Source organism: Pezoporus flaviventris, unplaced genomic scaffold, assembly GCF_033815535.1.
Source record: "Pezoporus flaviventris isolate CSIRO_AGI_PZ_B2104156 unplaced genomic scaffold, CSIRO_AGI_Pfla_v1 ptg000001l, whole genome shotgun sequence".
NCBI lineage: Eukaryota > Metazoa > Chordata > Aves > Psittaciformes > Psittacidae > Pezoporus > Pezoporus flaviventris.
This window is the reverse complement of record NW_026892549.1, coordinates 26,949,141-26,969,473: the sequence shown is the minus strand read 5'-3', so window position 1 is coordinate 26,969,473 and position 20,333 is coordinate 26,949,141. Positions and strand designations below refer to the sequence as shown.

Genomic DNA, 20,333 nt, shown 5'->3' with positions numbered 1-20,333 from the left:
GAATTTAGTTATTAAAGGTTAAGGTTTGGGAGGCATCCAAACATGCTATTTCAGGATGCTGTGAAATTTGGAGCATAAGCTATTTCTGTTTTCCCTGGAAATCACAGTAATGTCACCAACCTTTGCATCAAAAACATTCTGAAATTAGTCCAAGCTGCTTAATTTCTCTTCTGTTGGGTGAGCTGGATATATAATGAAATTATCAGGTTAATTATTAAAAAGGAAAAGGGCTAGGAAGTCACCTGGTGGATAGCATCTTTTGTAAACCTTATTGCCTCATTTTTCAGTGAGGACCAACTGCCCAGTAAATATTAAGGTGTTTCAGTATTACTGTGTAATTTTTGGTGCAAAAGGATGACAAAAAATGGTGTACCAAGATCATCCTCTTTCAGAAATCGTCCTATTAGATTTCTGGGTTGAATTTGAGCTTAATGCACAAATAGTGTATTAAGGCATTTGACAGCCATATCTTTGGACAGTAATCTGTTTTCAGGGGAAGCAGGTGCATCTGCAGTGATGCTTCAATTTTTATTCACCTGTACTGGATGTTAGTGGCTGCAACAGCAAACAGTTCTTGGAGCATTCCCAGCATGTCCAAAACAGCTTATTTTCCTTCCGTGTGCCTGCCCTGAGAACATCAGGGCTAGAGCTGGCAGGTTTGAGTAGATTTTGTAAGTACACCTCCATTTATGTGTAACAGAAAATCAGCTGACACATTATCAATTTATTTCTCTGGTGCAAAGAAATAATAAGTTGCAACTGGTTACCATTTTCTAATGGTTTATGTGCATTGAAAGAGTCATCAGCTTTGTTCCGTGTAATTGCATTCTTTAAATGTGGCTATTTGTGGTAGATTATAGCTTGCAACTACAAATGCATTGGAATAGATAGCAGACGAAGTCCATTGGGTCTCCTTTTAGCCTTACCCAAGCAGCTTCCTTGGTTTTAGTGCAGTGACAGCTGGCTTGCCTCCAGGAGAGGAGGTAGAAGTGATGTCTGAGGCACACTTCAGTTTCACAAAAATTATGCAGTTGTCTTGGCCAGATTCTTCTGTTTCCTGAATTATATATCAATAAAGATATCAATAGTGATACATATATATCTCACTGCAGAAATTTTGGTTTCAAATATTGTGAAATATAGTGCTTAGAAAAATACAAAATTAGCAAGGAACTCTATGCAAAATATTTAAGCATCCTTTCAATATTCACTGAATGTTTTATATGACATTTGAAATAAAACACAAAAAGATGGAGCTCCTGTATTAGTGTGGAGAGCTGGGGAAGGTCTTTGCTGTTTTTACTTAAGCTGTATCGTTTTAAAGTCAATACTGATCCTATTTTCATTGCATCAGGTAACTTAGGAATCCAAAGTACAGAAGTTGCCATTTTTAACCTTTAGTCCTTATGTAGTAATACAGGCTAGTTTAGCTATTTTTTCCATTTTATTACAAGACTTGAGTGGCAATTTAGTTTAATCTTCAGCTCAGTGACTGCCACTTACTAACAGAAACACACTGATGCTGCTTTAGCAGTTATGATCTCAAGGTCAAACAGAAATAAGAAGCAACCACTCTTGTTTCAAGGTGCCCAGGCCTGAGACATACAGGAATCATTTCCAAACACTAATCATACTTTACAGGAATCATTTCCAAACACTAATCATACTTCACTGGAAAAAGAGCCATACCCTTCAAACTGTCCCAAAATCTTAATGACAGTCTTCCTCTTCTGCTCTACCTCTCCAATGCTTGCTTGATCTGTATTTTCTTTTTGAATTCTTTTAATATACTAGTAAGCTTTCCTTATGTGTCATAAGGCATGCTAGGCAGATGCCTCTGGGATGGATGGGAAACAAGGGACTTGCTCATACCAAGCTCACAGTCTTTCTTTCAACCTGCACGTCACTATGTGCATGCACACAGTATATTTAAAACACGGTTATTGTGAATGTAAATGTGTACTGGGTTTGTATGGCAAGCTTTTTGGTAGTGGGGGTGATACAGGGGTGGCTTCTGTGAGAAGCTGCTAGAAGCTACCCCCTTGTCTGGTTAAGAGGCAGTGCCAGCCAGCTCCAAGGTAGACCTTCTGCTGGCCAAGACTGAGCCAATTGATGATGGTGGTAGTGCTTCGGGGATAACATGTTTAATAAGGGGAAAACAACAGCTGCAGCAATTGCAGGCAGAGTAAGGATATGTGAAAGAAGCAGCCCTGCAGACACCAAGGTCGGTGAAGCAGGAGGGCAGGAGCTGCTCCAGGTGCCAGAGCAGAGATTCCCCTGCAGCCTGTGATGCAGCCCATGGAGAGGCAGCTGTGCCCCTTCAGCCCATGGAGGTTAATGGGGGAGCAGATCTCCACTGGCAGCCCAGGGAGGACCCCATGCCAGAGCAGGGGGATGCTAAAGGAGGCTGTGTCCGTGCACTGGAGCAGGGTCCTGGCAGCACCTGTGGTCCCATGAAGAGAGGAGCCCACAGTGGAGCAGGTTTGCCGCAGGACGGGTGACCCAGAAGGGGACCCACACTGGAGCAGTCTGTTCCTGAAGGACCTCACCCATGGAAGGGACCCACACTGGAGCAGTCTGTTCCTGAATGACTGCACCCATGGAAGGGACCCACACTGGAGCAGTCTGTTCCTGAAGGACTGCACCCATGGAAGGGACCCACACTGGAGCAGTCTGTTCCTGAAGGACTGCACCCATGGAAGGGACCCACACTGGAGCAGTCTGTTCCTGAATGACTGCACCCATGGAAGGGACCCACACTGGAGCAGTCTGTTCCTGAATGACTGCACCCATGGAAGGGACCCACACTGGAGCAGTCTGTTCCTGAAGGACCGCATCCATGGAAGGGACCCACACTGGAGCAGTCTGTTCCTGAAGGACGGCACCCCATGGAAGGAAGCCACACTGGAGCAGTCTGTTCCTGGAGGACTGCACCTACAGAAGGCACCCACACTGGAGCAGTTTGTGAAGAGCTGCAGCCTGTGGGAAGGACTCAGGGTGGAGAAGTTCATGGAAGACTGTGTCCCATGGGAAGGACCTCTCTCTGGAGCAGGGCAAGAGTGTGAGAAGTCCTCCTCCTGTGGAGGAGGGAGTGGCAGTGACAACATGTGATGAACTGGCCACAACCCCCATTCCTTGTCCCCCTGTGCTGCTGGGGGGAGGAAGTAGAGAAAATCAGCATTGAAGTTAAGCCCAGGAAGAAGGGAGGGATAAGGGGAAAGTGTTTTTAAGATTTGGTTTTATTTCTCATTAGCTTACTTGGATTTTATTTGTAATACATTAAAATTAATTTCCCCAAGTTGTCTGTTTTGCCCACGACGGTAAGTGGTGAGTGATCTCCCTGCCCTTGTATCAACCCATAAGCTTTTCATTATATTTCCCCCCCCCACCATCCAACTGAGGAGGGCAGTGAAAGAGGGGTTTGGTGGGTACATGGCACTGAGCCAAGGTCAACCCACTACCAAATGAAAGGTCTTGTCACTGTAAAGGAGCTCCTTAAAATAAATGAAAACCATGTGTAAGTGTTGGGAGTGGGAAGAGGAATGCTTTGATGCTTCCCACGTGGTGTCGAGTTGACTAGTAGTTGCTTTTCCTGACCCGGTAATGGTACTGGACAAGTGTGAGCTCCCGCACGTTTCCACCTGCATACCTTGCAACAAATGTCATTGATAGAGCTCTTCTGAAACCATGTCGAAAGAGGAATTGGGCATCTATCACCCCTTAGAGGAAAAAGGTCCTCTCTTCTCCTCACTGAAAGGTAGACAAGATGATATCTGAAATCCCCATTTATTTATCTCCAAAGGCATGTGTCAATTCCCTGAAAGCAGGCGTCTTTCCACACGTTCTGTGTTGTGTTCTCTGGTTGTTGATGACCTTGGCTGAGAGCCAGGAGATTTGTCTTAGAAAGGGAGGCTAATTTTCTACAGCTCTAAAGCAGTGCTCCACTGAAAATCATGCCTATTTTTCGTGCAGGAGACCTAGTAACTCTCAAGGACAAGCTACTTGAGAGCCCAAAGGAAGCTGTACTAGTGTTATCAAAAAAGAGAAACTCAAAGACTATACCTAGGGAACTTCCAAATGTCAGAACTTTATAGGGGCTGGGAGAGAAACCTAAAGAACATGCTCCTCTGAGGCCATGCTCAGTAACACATTATGCACAGTCCTAGTACTCATGAACCACAAATCTTCTCTCTAGGAACTGCTATCTCTGTTTTCATTTCTTACCTTCCATTTGCTGCCAACGTATACAAGCATAGATAGCAAATGCAGGTTTGGTTTTTTACATGATTATGCTAATAGGTTTCATGAAAGAAGATACCACTTGCAGCATGTATTGGCAATTTAGGATTTTTTATAGTGAAATACCATTAGCAGATGGCAGAGGACTATTGAGTTGCACAAAGTACAGGTGTAGTAGCTAAGCAGCTGCCTTGCATGTTTCTTGCCCTTTGGAGAGAGGATTTATGCAGGAGCAGAACAACACTTCACATTAGTGTCTGAGCTAATTTGGCTGACTTCCCCATCCAGCTCCTTTGCTTTTTTTTTTACCCTGTTGCACGTGCCTTTATTTTACCTCTCCCAGAGCCTCATAGCTGTTCAGAAGTACTCCCTCCATGCCCAGATGCTGTGAGAGGGAACATCATGTGGTCCTGGCTGGAGCTGTGCAGACTTGTGCTGACATGGAGGGCTGTGGCACTTGTTCCCTGTCCACCCACCCCTCACTGTGCAGTGGCAACTATGCTTGTGTAAGAGACCTTGTCTTGGTAGTTCCCACTGTGTGAAACTTGGTCTTAGTTCAAGTCATAGCAAGAAAAAAAGCGAGTAAAATAATTTCTGCCTCTTGATTTCCTGATCCTCCCTTTGCTGAAGTGCATGGATCTGTATTTCATGTTTGATCAGAGGGACATAGGTGCTTTTGAGGAACTTGTTGTTAGTTGATTGTTAATTTTTCACTGGGAAGTGGCACTATGAGCTCTCTCTCTGTGTCCTGTCCAGCCAAGCCTGCTGTCAGGGGTGCTGCTCTTCTTGCTTTTGGGAGGCAGACATTAGCTTGAGGTGAATGAAACAAATTCTTATGTGTGAAGCCCAAAGGTTCTTGAAAGGAATTTCAAGGCTGCCCATCTGACATGTTTGAAGGACAGCAGAGGAGCAGGAAATGAGACAAAGTAACAGTGTTGTGGGAAACTTACTTGCAAACTTCCTTGTGTCAGTCTAATGCTGTTCAGCCCAGCCATGTCTGCGTGCTCCCATCCTGGCAGTGACCCTCAAGGGGGCTGTACCCATGACGTTCGCACCCCTTTTGACACCATGCAGCTGACTGGATTTCAAGCCAGCAGACGTTTGGGAAGCCTCTTTTACTTGTGTAGTTTCTAGTGCTTGTACATTGGTCTCTTCAGCCAAAGCTGTGTGTTCCTGCCGGGGTAGCTTGCTCCAGTCTTCCAGCACCCTGAGGGAAGGTGGCGGGTAAGAGGAGGGGCCAAGAGTTTAAAGCCTCCAGCAAGTGTACCAGAGCAGTGTGAGCAACACTGGGAAAATATGGAAACAAGGGTGGGAAAGGGAGAACCCTTAAGCAGAAGGAAGATTGTTCCCTCTGCCCTAGGCTTGGAGGTGGCCCAGGTGCCTGCAGGATGACCAGGCAGCAAAGAGGAGGAAGGTGTCACCTTGGCCCTCCTGTGAGGCCAGCTACAACTCATGGGTGTAGCACTGGTAGCAACTTCTCTTATTTGGCCTTTCTAATTAAAAAAGAGGGGTTTGGAATGAGTAAAGTCAATTAAAAGTGAATGCAAAAGTGGTAGAGAAGCAGCATCTGGGAAGAGGGTAAAGAAACAAGAAATGTCTGAAGTGGTGCATCTCAAAGCCTCATTGTTACTATATATATATTTTTGCCCTTCCTCTATTTTTTTCCCTTTTTCTCTAATTGTTGGTTTGTTTTTTTTTCCTTGGGTATCGCTCCTTTTGTTGAAGGCAGGTTGTACAGTCAAGAACAAAAACCTTAATACCAGACTTCATGGGGCCAGTTGCGCAGCTGGTGTGCTGGGCATCCCCTGCTAAAAGGAGGAGTTACTCCAGAAGCTTCTGAAAACTCCATGAATATTAATTCATCTACTGGTTTTGAATGTGGTGCTGTGTCAGGAGCTTTGTGTATAACTGCATAGGTATTCCTTGTGGGTTGTTATTCAGCAATAGTCTTGCAGTAGTGAAGTATGGTAGAGGTTTGGTGATTTAGAAGAACGTTGAGGCTTGTCATGGTTTTAAAAAACTCTACAGAAAAAATACCACATACATATTTTTATGGTTTCCTTGAGAATACAAAATGTATATGGACACAGCCAGCCAGCATCTTAGAAAATCTACAACAAACCTCACAGAGGGAATTCAGTGAAGTCTTTTCTCTGCAAATATGATGAATCATCTTATATGGCGGTCAAATTTGACACCATTCTGTTTTAGTGACTAAAGAAATGAAATTAATCTAGGTTGTAAAATCCAGAATTATTCGGGGGAAAAAATTCCTTAAAGCCATTTCCCAAAAAAGGCACATACCACAGAAATAAATTTAAAAAATGAAGTAATCTTTTTCCACGCAAGTTGTCATGTAATTTTGCAGTACTAAATCCTTGGTGAAAAGCTTGTACTTATCCTTCGTGCAGGAAAGGAAGATCGAAGACATTTCTAGTCCATGTTAAGCATTGCTATTTCTTTACATGCTGTTAAATGCTGATCATAAATACTGAATATTGCTTCAAATGATTCATGTCTCATATCAGCTTCAAAAATCAGTGAAACTGTTCTCATATATAATTAAGGAAGAAAGTCTGTATTGTCCCAGGAAGGTACCTGAAATTGCCACTGTCTGCCTTTTCTAGCAAAAGCATGAAGTATGTAGCAGCCCCTGACAGACAGGAGCATATCAAGATAGATTACCAAGCATCTATGAAGTAGATCAAGCAGAACAAGAACTTTGTTTGAGAAATATTATATTAATGATTCACCAGACAGACCTCACTACCGTAGAATATTAATGAGGCATTGTTAAATAAAAGGTGTGTGCGTGTGTGAATGTGTGACCATACCTATATATTATAGAATATCATTTATGTTATTTTATAGAAGATAAACCCCTTTAGCTTTCAAAACAGGGGGCTTTTTCTAATTGGCTACTATCCCTTGCTACAGAGATACCCAAAGTCCCCTCAAATGCTGCCTGAGATGCTTAACTGTGTTAGTATTGTAATGGATAGGAACAAAAAATACCAAGTTTTCCAGCTCGGGGGCGGGGGGGAAGGCAACAACAAAACCCAACTTTTTAAATCAAAATTATCCTACACTGCTGGAAGCTGCCTCTGGTGTTTCTTCTCTGTCCTAGACCGTGATACTCCTGTGGTTTGGGGCATGAAGTAGTCAATTGCCCAGCATTAGCACAAGGCTATCCAACTGACGGGGTCTTCCAGATAACACAAACTAGATGCATAAGACTTCTGTAAGTCTTAAGTGAGCAGACCTCCAGCATTTTGAAGGGCTAACAGGAATAACTTAGTGTATTCAAGGCTTCACATGGAAGAGATTCACATGATGAAATGAGTTTGTCAGCAGTGCTGAGCTCAACCCGCTGGTAGCTGACCTTGTGATGCCACTCACAGGCGCACAGTTTCCAATATCCTCCTTTGGCAAGGAGGAGGAAGGAGCAGATATCAAAACCTTTTTTATACATATCTTTAACATTTCACAGTGAGTGCATTTGTTCATCAAGTGCATATGATTTATAGGTACTATGCACTCATGATGTGCTGCTCTAGCTCTATAAGAGGGATTGCCTGTAATGTTGGCAGCAGCAGAGAAGGCTCTGGCTAATCCTGGTAATCCCTCTGACTTGTTTATGCTGTACATATTTATCTGTTGTAAATGTATGTTTGATAGGTCAGGAGTTCAATAAAAGTGAGTGTGTCTAACCTTGTAATACCATAGCTGCTGCCAAATGAGTTCTCAGGATCAGAGGTCTCTGCAACCTTAAACACTGCTGGTAGTGCTGCTTATGCAGCCCTGCTAACATTTAAATAAGCTTCCTCCATGCAAACAATTGATTCTTCCTGAACACAGGGTAGATAATTTGTGGTTACGTGTTGGCACTAAAGCTTAGGAGATGGTGTACATCTTGGGATGATGGCCTGGTGTTACGTACAGCTTCAGCACAGCCTATATCCCAGGCTGACAGCAAACTCTATGTTATCTCAGTTGGCTCAGGCCACCTTTATGCCTATTACAGAGATTTACAGCAAACTTGTGCTTCACAGAACTGAGCAGGGGTTTATTAAAGACTTTGTGAGTTCCTGTTAGCCACAATAAGGATATTATTGCTGCTTGTCCCATTATCATCAGATGAATTACTAATGTGTTGTTCACCACACTCAGTGTATGCCTGCAGGTGCAAATGGGACAGAGCTGGCTGACAGCATCTGAAAGCCTCTGCAGCAAGTAGATAAATGGCTGAAGTTTAGAGATGAACTTGGTTTGGAAGCAAACTTCCACTGAACCAAAAGAAATGTACAGGCTTTTCAACACTTGTTTGTTTGACTTCACTGGAATTGAAACTAGGTACATGAATGTTCAGAGGACAGAGGAAGGTGTCCAGAAATAGCACAGGAATTTAGAGCATCCCAGGGATAGGGATGCAATATGACTAGTAGCGGCCTTTTTGGCACACAGGTTGGGGTTTAAGCCATGTTTCCACTCAGCTGTATTCTCTGACTTTTTTTTTTGGGGGGGGGGTGGGCGCTGGGGAGGTCAAGTGGGGAAATTAAGTACTGGTCTTCATTTAAAAATGCTGTCCTGAGAAATACTTTGTTCTCCAATTGATAATTTCTCATAGAAAGCTTCTGCTGCAATAAATCTGCAGTTTAAAAGGGAAAAGAACAGCAACTCCTTATTTTAATTTTTTTTTTTTTTTAAGGTTTCCAGCCTGCTGTATTTTAGAGGATGTGCTACTGTGAAGGCTTAGATAAAACGGAAGGAAAGATCCTGCTATTACTTCTCAATGGAGATCCTAAAGCCTTTAGCACTTGAGAGCTGAATCAAAGGCCAACTGAAGTGAGAGTTTAAGGCTTTTGCTGCTGTAGGATGTGATGCTTCTGAGGCACCTTACTGTATGTAAGAAAGCCACAGGTAAGCTGTTATGGCTAGAATTGAAAGTCTGCTCCAAAGCCCAGTGACTTCAATGGGTCCCCAATTAGCCCTTATGGTGTGCTTTTTTTCTTGGTGGGGAGTTGGCAAGGGAGTCATAAACAAACCTGAGGCTCAGCCTCAGGGTGCTGCTTTGGATTTGGTTCATGCAAGGATGAGTGCTTTCACCCTTCTGGCTCTCTTTCTGCTCTCGTAATGTGTATAGGATGACCAAAATCTGGATGCCTTGTTTAGGTGATGTGGGAAGATCTTTTGTTGACAGGTTGGTAAATCAAGCCCCATGCCTGATTTGTTCAGTGAGCTGCAGGTGCTTTTATTCATAATCTGCAGCCCCATAGCAGAGGAGAGTTTATTTACAGCTTATAATGAAACTAATGGTTGAGAAACAAGTTGGTTAAAAAATTGCAACAGGAATGGTCATCAAAGTTGGAAAAGCAGGAGGGTTGCAGTGCAACCAGTCACTCTATAGTGGTGTTAGTTTTTAAGGGATTAAGCACATCTTGGTAGGTTGATGCTGAAAGGTAATGATGAACATCTGAAACCTCCTGTGGTGCTGGAGCTGCTCAGCACCTCCTGGGTTTGGTAGCAACATATGCTCTGTTTATGTGTACGATCAGCACCTGACTCTGCTGCTTTGTTATTTACTTTCAAAATGTAGTAATGCAACATAAGCCTTGAGGTTCACTAAATTCCCTGTGCTCTCACAGGATGGTGAAGGCTCAATTTGCATGTACACCGAATTGCTTGAATACACTGAATCAGCTACCTGATGAAATAGAAGCATCAGAAAGATATGTGGTTATTTAGGCTTTTGGTTAATGTTTCTGTAGTGTTCAGTAATAATAAAAAGATGGTGCTTTGGGTTTTGGGGAGGCATGTGTCTCTTCCACGAGAGTGAGGAGGGTATCTTATGCATTTGTAGCTGATTCAGGTGAGGAAATAGTCACCATGGCACTAATTTGCCCCTGGATTAGAAATGTCAGGAAAGATTGTGAAAATGCACTGATGGTAGCAATTATATTGATAACCTAGCATTCCCAGAAGCAGAGAAATCAATCTTGCACTGACAAGATTCTGACAAATTGCTATGAAAATCAGAAAGGAATCAATATTCATTGTGTGATAGAAATAGCTGAGAGGACTTTTTTATTCTTCATGGTTTTCCCTTTCATTATTTTTTCTTCTTCCTCCAAACAGTGTGGTTGAAAACACTGTTAATGAAAGAAGTAAGAGAAACTTTAAAAGAGAAGCATCATTGGATACGTAGAGTGGCCACCTAACTAACCTGGCTTTCTTTATACTTACCTGCATGTAGTATTTTGACGGCTTTGGCATTTAGGAAGGGTGTTCTCTGTGAGTCCCTTGTTCTGAGCTGAGAAGATGGGGGGTTACGTTACTGATATTGAGTTTTACACTTCTCTTTTATCCCTCTGATGGCTCTCATCAGAGAATTAGAAACAGTTTATCTTTTGTCCTGCCATTAGTCAATTAAGTTCATTGCTCTGTTAAAGGGACATCCTCCTGCAACTTCACGGACCTGGCTGATCCTTTACTCACAGCTGTGTGTCAGGCAATAATTTCATTTGGTAATAAATTAAAAGTTTGACACTCCAAAAGCTTGTCTAACCTTGCTTTTTTCAGTGAGGTTACAAAAACTTACACCAGCTCATGGTCTTCTCGAACTCTGGTTTCCAGCCCTTCAGTGTGTCACCAGCCATACACTTTGCACTGCATTTCATTTTGGTCTTCACACTGTAATGGATTTTATTTTAGTTCCAAAACATATGGAAAAGGGGCATTTGGACCTCAAGAGAGCTTTCCATCTTGAAATATAAGTGAATTTGTGATTGGGAAGCTGAAATAAAAACGAAGTGTTTTGAATGCATGGATTTTTTTAATTTTTTTTTTTTCTTCAGATTTTCAGTTTGCTCCTTTTGAGATATTTCTTTTTTAACCCAGTTTGGATTGGGGAAAACTGTAGAAATGTTCTGGCACCTGTGAGCTGAAATGGGTTATGCAAACTTGCAGTGATGGAAATAAGGGAATAAAATTGACTGTCCCATCTGCATTCTGTTGCTGCCTTGTTACTGACTATGCTGAGAACAAATTTGTTCAAATTTGAACAAATATTATTTGGCAAAAATGGTAAAGTTAATTTTAAGTCATCTGAATTGTACTGAGTTAGAAAAGATGGCAAAAATATGGAGATGTTTGAAAGTCCACGAGTTGAAACTAAATTGTGTACCATTAATTCAGAATCTGCCCCTTTCAGCAGTATGTGCAAGAAAACTAGAGACTTTGGAATATATTAGATTGGGAGCATTAAGTTTAACTAGAAACTGCTAAATGAAACGTTTAATAAAATTTCAGTAAGAAAGGAAAAAAACACTTTGCTCCTCAAAGCCCCATCTCCTAGGAAATGTGTATGAACCCAGCTGTCTGGGTAGAGCATTGACCGTGTACTGCAAATTTTTGTGGTAGAGATATATAATGTGAATCTGAACTGCCAGAGATCCAAACCTGAAAAGGTCCAGGAAGGACCAATTCTTGTCATGAATAATAAGCAGGCCAAAGTCATGTACTGTGCAAAATGCTACATTTCTACAAAGAGCAGCGAGTGCTAGAGGGTGAAAGTTTGCTTTTTCATAATGAGGAAATAATGTAAATGTATGTAATCATAAAGACCTACAATGATGTTTGAGGGAACACTGAGGGACTGACATGAGATGGTATTTAAAAGGAAAGTCCCAGATTCAGCTCTTGCAGGTGTTTCTCAGAGCCTGCAAGCCCAAGGACTGGGAGTTGTCCTTGGGCTGGAGCAGTGGGATGCAGGTAGGAGGAAAGTGGTCTGGCATCCAGGAAGCATTTGTGGTTCAGAATGTGCCTGTAATGAGTACTGTAACTTGATGTACAGTTGCAAGAACACTTTTTCCAGAAGCATGGTTTGTTAACATAACCCTCATATGCAGTATCTCCTGCCCTCTCCAATTATTCCTTCTTTGTCTTTCTAATGGTTGAATTTTTTAAATACTCTCCACATGGGGAAGTGACGGCATACTGCTATGGATGTAGTGCCAAGACATATGGCAAAACACCCTTTGTTCAACAGCAAATGGATTTAAGGGACATGTACTTGCCATGTCTTTGTGAGTCTTTGTGAGTCTTAATTATTACCACCAGTTAGCAACTCAAAGAAAACTATAATGCCAGCACCTAACAAGCTTCTTGAATCAAAGGAAGCTATTCCCGAATTGCACACAGCTTTTGTTTTGGATCTCAGATTAGCATAAACATCCTGGCTTGGAAATTTTCAGAAATCGAAAATGCCCAACAGTCATGTAAATCAAGTTAATTTACAACATTTCATTTCTGGTTTCTTTAACTGCAAATTAAACTATCTTCTGAAACAAAAAATACGTTCTCCTTCATCAAAAAGGAGATACAGGAGTATTTAGCAGCATCATAATATCTCACTTTTACAACTTGGATGTATTTTTAAAACAGAAATTGCTGTAAATGACTCTCTTTCCATGAGTAACTGAGCTTTAACAAAGTGTCATTTTCTTTTGGAGAAATGTCTCTGTGAAATTCTTAAGAGTTTTCACAGCAAATGATGCTCCATGGGAACTAATGTATTGTGGTTTGGCAGTGTGTTTTTAATGCTTTCAGTGAAGCAAAATGTGTGTTGAACTGGTCATGCCTGGAATATTTTTTGTCATATGAATGTTCCTGTTGTGTATAACCACAACTTTTGTGTTTTTCTTGTTGTAGATACTCCAGGATGCTTTGGCACTCTTTCTTTCTTGTTGAGTGCGTGCCAAAATGTAATTCTTTGCAACCTTGAGTCCAGAAGCTGAGGTTTTCCTGTATTTCTTCCAAGTCAGGCTAGTGTTGCTGTCCACAGCAGCATAGCTTGTCTGGAAGCTGACAGTGACTGGGTATAGCACTGGAAACACAACAGCAGCACAGTTAGTTTATTTGCTAGAAAAGGCATCACCAGCTGGGCCCTAAACTCAAGGACTATTGACTGGCCAAGCAGTTTGCAAACCCTTTTATAGAAGTCTTTGGCAGAAAAATTACAAATGTGCACTACTGCAGCATGCAGAACATCTTCACATAGTGAAATGCGTCTCTGGATTTCATTGGAACAGTGGGATACTTTGCATTCTGTCATGCTTCATTCTTCTGTGCACTTCTCTTGTCTGGGTATTGCTGCTCCTCTTTCTATTTTTAAACAGGGCTTTTTAAATTCTGGGAAAGTAGACCTTACGTTTGACAGCAACAACTCCTGACATAGGCAGCCAGCTTAGTATAGCATATGTGAAGAATAACAGTTATTCTCTGTCAATATGAAACCCCCAGGAGTAGAGTTTTTAAGACTAACAATTTATTCTACTAGCAAAAATATCCTTCATTTATTTTACTCTTCTCTTTCCTAAACACAGAACAGTAAAGTTCATTGGTGCTTATGCATATCAAATTGTCAGAGGGGTTTGTCCATTAAATATACAGAGTCTTATTTTTGAAGACAGACGTTGCATTATACTCTTTAGGTTTATTACACTATCTATTACTACTAGGTAAACCGTGGCCTTGACTTCCAAAGCAGAGATAAGTTATCAAAATAGTGCCAACACCCCCCTCCCCCACAAAAAAAAACCAGTGTTTTTTCTTTTTTGTGTTTTTGTTTATTTGTTTTTTGTTTGTTTGTTTTGTTGTTGTTTGTTTGTTTTGTGCTGGTTTAGGTTTTTTTTTTTAACTTGGTTTGTATACCTCATTCTTGTGCACAGAAGGCTTAGAAAGAATAGGAGGTTGTCATACAGAGCCGTTGCTCTGGTTTGATGCTGAGGATAAGGCATCTTTCATCTTTCTTTTGCTTTTGCGAGTTGTTTGCTATTTGGCTACAAATGATGTTTGGCTTTGGTTAAATTTCCATCAAAGAGAATTTTTTTTGTTTCTGCTGACAGCTTTGTGCTGTTGCTGAAGCACTATTTTAGCACTTTATGGACAGCATTTAAACTCCGGTAAGCCAAAAAAGGAGGAAATTTGGAACTCCTGTTTAATCCAACCTCCTTCAGATTCAAATTCTGAGTTACAAACTTGTCTCCACTCAAACTGAAATTTCTCCAGGCTTTCTTGTTAGACCTTGGCTGCCTCTTAAATAAAGTACACTCCTCTAGTTTTGCTAGAGCATCTTCATTTAACTTTTGGAGCACAGGTATGAAAGCCACTTCATAAACACTTGCCCCGCTGTTGACGCTGTGTCCGCTGTGCAGCATGGGTAGAGCAGTATCACCCTTTGAGGAGCCACAGAGTGTGGTTTCTCAAGTGTTAATCCTGAAGCAGACATAGAGCAATTCTCCACATTTTGTGCATTTTTAATAGCCTTATGATGAAATCTTCCTGCCCAGATTTGGACTAAAGGTTCTTAAATATCTCTTGTTTCCATTTCAGTAAATGGTCATTTACTTTTCTTTCTGAAATGGCTTTTGGAAAAGTCAACCATATGCCTCATTGCTTATAAGAATAATAAATACCTCTGGGCTTTGGCAAATCCTCAGCTAAATGACTCAAGGGTCAATTTTCTCTAATAGACTTAGTCACTTGGTGCATGCTAATTTCTGAAAGAAGAAGAACAAAGGTGATGTATGTTAAAGAGTGACTTTATAGTGGCTTTCATGAGGGTGAAACATCTCACCATAAATCCAGAGAAGGTGCTCGGAGCCCTTTTTAACCTGCTTTAGCCTGACCCTTCAAAAAGAGGTCCAGGAATTATGGCAGATAGTGGTGAATTAAATGGAACAGTAACCAGAGTACTCCCTTTCAGGAGTCAAGTGCCCACTGGCTTTTACCAATTCTGTCACACTTTTAGCCTGGGAGTTGAGGCAAATCAGACAAAGCTCACCACAGGTGCCTCAGCTGTACTTGAGGGCAGAGTCTGAGCTCAGTGTTACCCTTCCCTGTCCCTATCCTGCCTTAGGGAGTCACTGAGCCTTGCACTTACCCTTTGAACAAGAAAAATAAACATGTTTCAGCTGCCTATATCTCAGTTATTCCTGCTTTTCTTGACCCGATTAACCCAGTTAAGCCTCACACTTGCAACTTCTCTTTGAAACAGCAAAAAAAATGCTTTCTGTTTTGGCTGATGAGCTGAATATCAGAAGAATAGTGACAAATGGCAGCACTTACTGGGAAAGCTTTCATACTTTGCATTTGATGGTGCTGTCAGAGGTTTTTTCAAGAACTACTTAGAGTTTCAAAGGTGGTCGTGGCACTGATGATCAGCAGTTGTCAAACAAAATGGAATGGCAGCAAGGCATCTCTTCAAAGCAGTCTTTCTGAGGCACAGAAAGATGAGACTCCAGAGGTCCTTTAGCTCTGACCTCTTAAGATAATTAGTGATAAAGGATTCAGGATCTTTCCTTTGTGGTCAAACTTTTGTCTCTCTGTCCAAAGGGATACTTCGGTGAACAGAAAACTAAACCTGGCAGAAACATTGGGACTTGAAGGAACGTTTCTGAATGTCTACGCAGAGACTGGAAGTGTTTCCTTGATGTTTTTCTTTTTGAAGAAGCATTCCAGAGGTAACAGCTCCTACAGATGTCAGTGACAGTAGGTCAGTGCTTTGCATGCCTGAGTGTCATTAGACCTAGTCCAAAATCCCCCAATGTAACAGGAATATGTCAATATGTGCAGATTCAGTAGGGTATAATTGTCCCAGGGAAGCTATTTTGACTGATCAGAGGCTGACAGAATCCTCTCTGGCCTCTTGCCAGTTTGCTTTGCTGTGAGAGACCCCAAGATAATTGAGAGGCATCTGCTCCAAGACTTCCCAGTTGACTGTCTCTCTGGGTTCTCTCACTCCATTAGTGGGTTGAGGGGGAGACAGAACTCTGAAAAACAGCTTTCCAGGGGCTCTGGACTCCTGGACCATTGGAGGTTTCCAATATTTCCAAACTAAAAGTGAGATGCTGAAATTCTCCAGCTTTCTGGAAATTATCATTCTCTGCACAGCCCCCAGATATATTTAGTAATCTAATTTCAGGCTCTTCTGGTTTTAGCTTTTTCTTCCTTCTTCTTTAAAAGACCCCAGAGCTGAGTTAACTTCCAGGATCTTCAGTATGAATTCAGTCTCTACTGCCACTGTAACTGCCAGACAAGCACCATGTGAAATGAAACCCTGGTCTCCCACAGGTCTTCTTGTAACAAGAGCCATTGTTTTACCTGGTGCAGATTGGGTTTTTCAGCTGGAGTCTCGTTAAAGAGATGAATAACAAATGATTCTGGGAGTTGTCCTTTCTTCCCTATTACAGGATAAGGCCAGGTAGGAACTAAATGTTTTCAGTAGTGCAGCAAGGCCTGCTCTCTAGATAAATAAGTTACTTCAGCTTTGAGAGTTGTCAACCCAAAACTTAGAACCAGCACAGAATTTGAATAAACCCTTTGCACAGGTGCAAGTGTAAAACTGAGGAGAGGATGGTGCTGAGTAGTGCAAAAAGCACAAGGCAGCTTGTGAGTTCTCATGCTATGGTCCCAGTCTCTTCCTCTTGTCCTCATATCTGACATGGGGTTGGCTGTCATATCTCATAATGTTATTGTAAAGGAGGAATTGCTCATTATTTAATGGAATAATATGGGAGAATTCTAAATTAATAAATAAATTATAACACTAGGTATTGGATCTGGGAACTTTTTTGTTTTAATAAAGGACATTATCTGATTTCCCTTATAAGTTTCCCTGGTATTTCAGAATTTATCCCTGGTAGAGCCGGTTGTATTAGAAAAAAGATAGATATTGTACTTCTGCTCTCCAGTTACATGTCATATATGAGTTAAGAGCATTTTCTTGAAAGCTTTTTAGAGAGAAGACACTGATATGATGGATTTAGATGGGATCAAAAAAATATGTGGGTGTATTTTGTTGGCCTTGAACTGTGGTGCCCTGAATAGTCTCTGAATTGCCTACGTACCTCCACTGTCTACACAGGAACTTTAGGTACCTAGTTTTGAAACTATGCACAGGACGTTGCCTTCAACACTGTGAAAAGAGCTTGAGCTGTGCTATAGCAGTATTAGTGTGATGTATGAGAGACTCTTCTTGGTCACTGTTATGGTACTGCTCTCATAGAGGGGCAGAATGGATTTGCGGTTATTTCCCATTATTAAAGATAGGTCATGTGCTACCTTATTTGTATCTTAGCCATCCCTAGTTGAGAATGGGCAGAACTGCAGAGTCTGGAGAGATGATGGTGCTTTGGTGAACCAACTGCTCAGGTCAACATGGAGTGCTTTATCTTCCCTCCAGATCCTTCCTCCTTCCCTCCTTGCTGTTGTGGAGTCTGTGTGAGTTTTGACTTGTAAATCCTTCACCAGCCTTAAAAATTATGGAGAAGGCTGAGGAGATAAGGAAAAGGTTTAAACAGTTCTTTGAACTCTAAGCGGAAGCTACCAGAGCTAATAAAAATGAAGATGAATATAAATGCTTATAGGATGGTTGTGCAGGAGTATCAGGGGGGTGAAGTAAGGAAAAGTGAAGGAAAACATGACAGCAGCTACCTGGTGTGTATAGAAATATACCAAATCTAAATAAAAGAATAGAAATGGGAACAGGTTTATTCAACTATTTTTAAAAAATGTGAAAAGCCAGGAAAAGTCAAGGGTTAAAACTAGCATACAAGGATTCTTCAAATAAAAGGCTGAGCCTTTTATAAGTCAAGAAAAGTACTCGAAAGACGTACTCATAAAAGGATGCATAGCAAACCTAGACATAGAGTAAAAAATAAACGCTAAAATACCAATGACTGTAGTCATAATTGAAGCAGTGTGGTTCAAAAGAAGCAAGAGGCTAGGAAAGCCACAGCTGAGCTTGAACTGCTAAAATGAAGGGGGGGGGGGGGGAAATCAATTTATAGGAAAGTACAAGGCAAAATAAGGAAGATTACATCTGCTGAATTTGACAAAAAGCATGCTAGTAACTGGTGTGGTGCAATGGCAGAACTCCCAGTCTGTTCCCAGTAAGCTGGTACTCTAGCACTGACCAGTGCAGGGATGGTAGTTCAGGACTGGGCAGCTGTGCCAGGGCAAAGCAGAGTCCCTTTGCATGGCTTGCCTTCAGCGCAGACATGGTTCAAGAAGTTAAAAATGCCCTAAAGGATAAACAGGAATATTTCTGTGAGAATGGCAGCTGGAGAGTTTCATCCCAGGGTAGACATAATTTTGTTGTGATTGCAAAATAAGATGAAGAACCCACCGGTTGACCTAGGAAGCCATTTGTATTGGGTGTGACCCAGTACTTACAACATTGACTGAGGTGGGGTCAGAGTTCATTCAGGATTTAGGCAAATCAATAAATATTTGCCTTCAGAACTGCAAACATGCTCTCCCTTCCTGACTTTGCTCCATAGTTAATAGAAGCAAATGGCTGCTGATAATTTCTGCACTAGAAGGAGCTATGATGTTCCTCTATCAATTTTAGGAAAGCAAGGCATCACGTTGGCAGGTAATATCGGCAGTGAAGCTTCTCAGCCTCTTAGGCTACATCTTGTAGAGAATGTTACTCATGTGTTGGCTAATAGATGAGCATTTCTCAGACGTTGTAGTGCTGGGGGCACTTCCAGCAGAGGAACAAATTTTTTCCTCATTATTGTGTGTATGGGAAGGCTCAGACAGTGTGGCCTGTGCAGAGGTGTAAAAGAAGATTTATTTCTTTATTTCTTGTTTGAACTGGCTGTTATTTCCTGATTGCATTCAATTTTCATAAGGTTTTAAAACTCAGTATGAGCTGTATTTCCTTCTTCTTGACAAGGAGACCTGGGCTGTGTTATTCTTTGTGATATGTACATTGCTCACTGAGACTATGGCAGTATGTCTAGACTGCCTGCTTTCCTCACAGTTTATGCAATGTTCCCCTGCCAAAGCATCAGGGGGTGCCAGGCCTTGGAGGACTGCCTTTAACCCAGGCCACCTGGGCATCTCCAGGACCAGCACGCAGGAAGAAAAGTAAAAGACCATGGGGATGGGAGATACATGGTGCAGAGCCAGGTGGTTCAACTTTTGTTGTAGATCATTGTAATGAGGAGGAGAGGGCAGCAAGGACATTTGCTTTAGAAGGTGAAAGCAGGACTTTATTAGGGTCCGAAGTGTATTGTACTTTTTTCCCCCTTCTCTTCTATGGTCTATGTTTGTCAGAAGTTAATTGTTTTAGCCTTTATTGCAAATCTCAACAAAAGATGTTTATAATCACATCCATTTCATCCTTTAAGCCAATTCAGCACCATCCAGATGCCCAAAAATTTTACTTGGAGCTAACTATAATATTACATGTAGCTGTGACAGTTTAGTAGTGCTTCACTACTAGAAATGTGCAGTATGTGGAATAAGAAACAAAAGAAGAAACATGCCAAGCAGTAATACCAAGCAGAAAAATGTGAAGAAATCAGTATTTCCCACTTGTAAATCTCCCACGTAGGGAAGGGATATCAGTGATTTTCTCAGTTATTGTGAGAAACATAAAAATAATAGTTGTTGTAATAAGGACAGTATTTAAAAGAAGTTATGGGGAAATTTGCAGTAGTGGAAAAAAAGCAGGCTTCAGGTTGTTCATTTCAGCTCTACAGGCGCTCTGTAGCTAGAATACAGTGGAGAAGAGGCTGCCATGCTACTTGTTCATCTTGTTCTACTTGGGCCCCAGCTGAGTCCCAAATTCATTTCTTTCTTATGATTACATGATCAAAACATGAACCATTTCAGCAAGTTTAATGTAGTGATATAAGAACATTTGCCACCACAGAGATTAGGTACACTGCATTCCCAGTGAATTTCAAGGATGTTAGTACTATGAACTGTACAACAGCTAAAAATGAAGGGGCTTTTGTGCTTTTCTAAATTATATACCTTTCCTCTTAGATTTCAGTCATAAATTAGTAGAATATAGATCTTTATAGTTAAGAACTTCTAAGAAAGCACTCAGTATGAAAGTATTCTCTTTAAAGGAATAATACAACAACCTTGTAGGAGTCACTGGCAGAGCTTCTGTACAATGGGTGGTCACAGACATTAACAGCTGAGCTGCAATCAGAGGATGACAAATACAGTGATCTTTGCGAGGCAGTACATCTTAGAACATGCATATAAGACAGGGTAATATGCATTTTCAT

General features: G+C 41.4%; 1 long non-coding RNA gene across 1 annotated transcript in view; it reads left to right on the top strand.

Moving 5' to 3' along the window:
• Positions 1-8,963: 8,963 nt before the first annotated feature.
• The window catches only part of LOC133267333 (uncharacterized), a 53,482-nt gene continuing 42,112 nt past the window's right edge, over positions 8,964-20,333 (top strand). The window contains exon 1 of the long non-coding RNA XR_009742748.1: positions 8,964-9,159. This is a non-coding gene — a long non-coding RNA (uncharacterized LOC133267333). The remainder of the gene's footprint in view (positions 9,160-20,333) is intronic.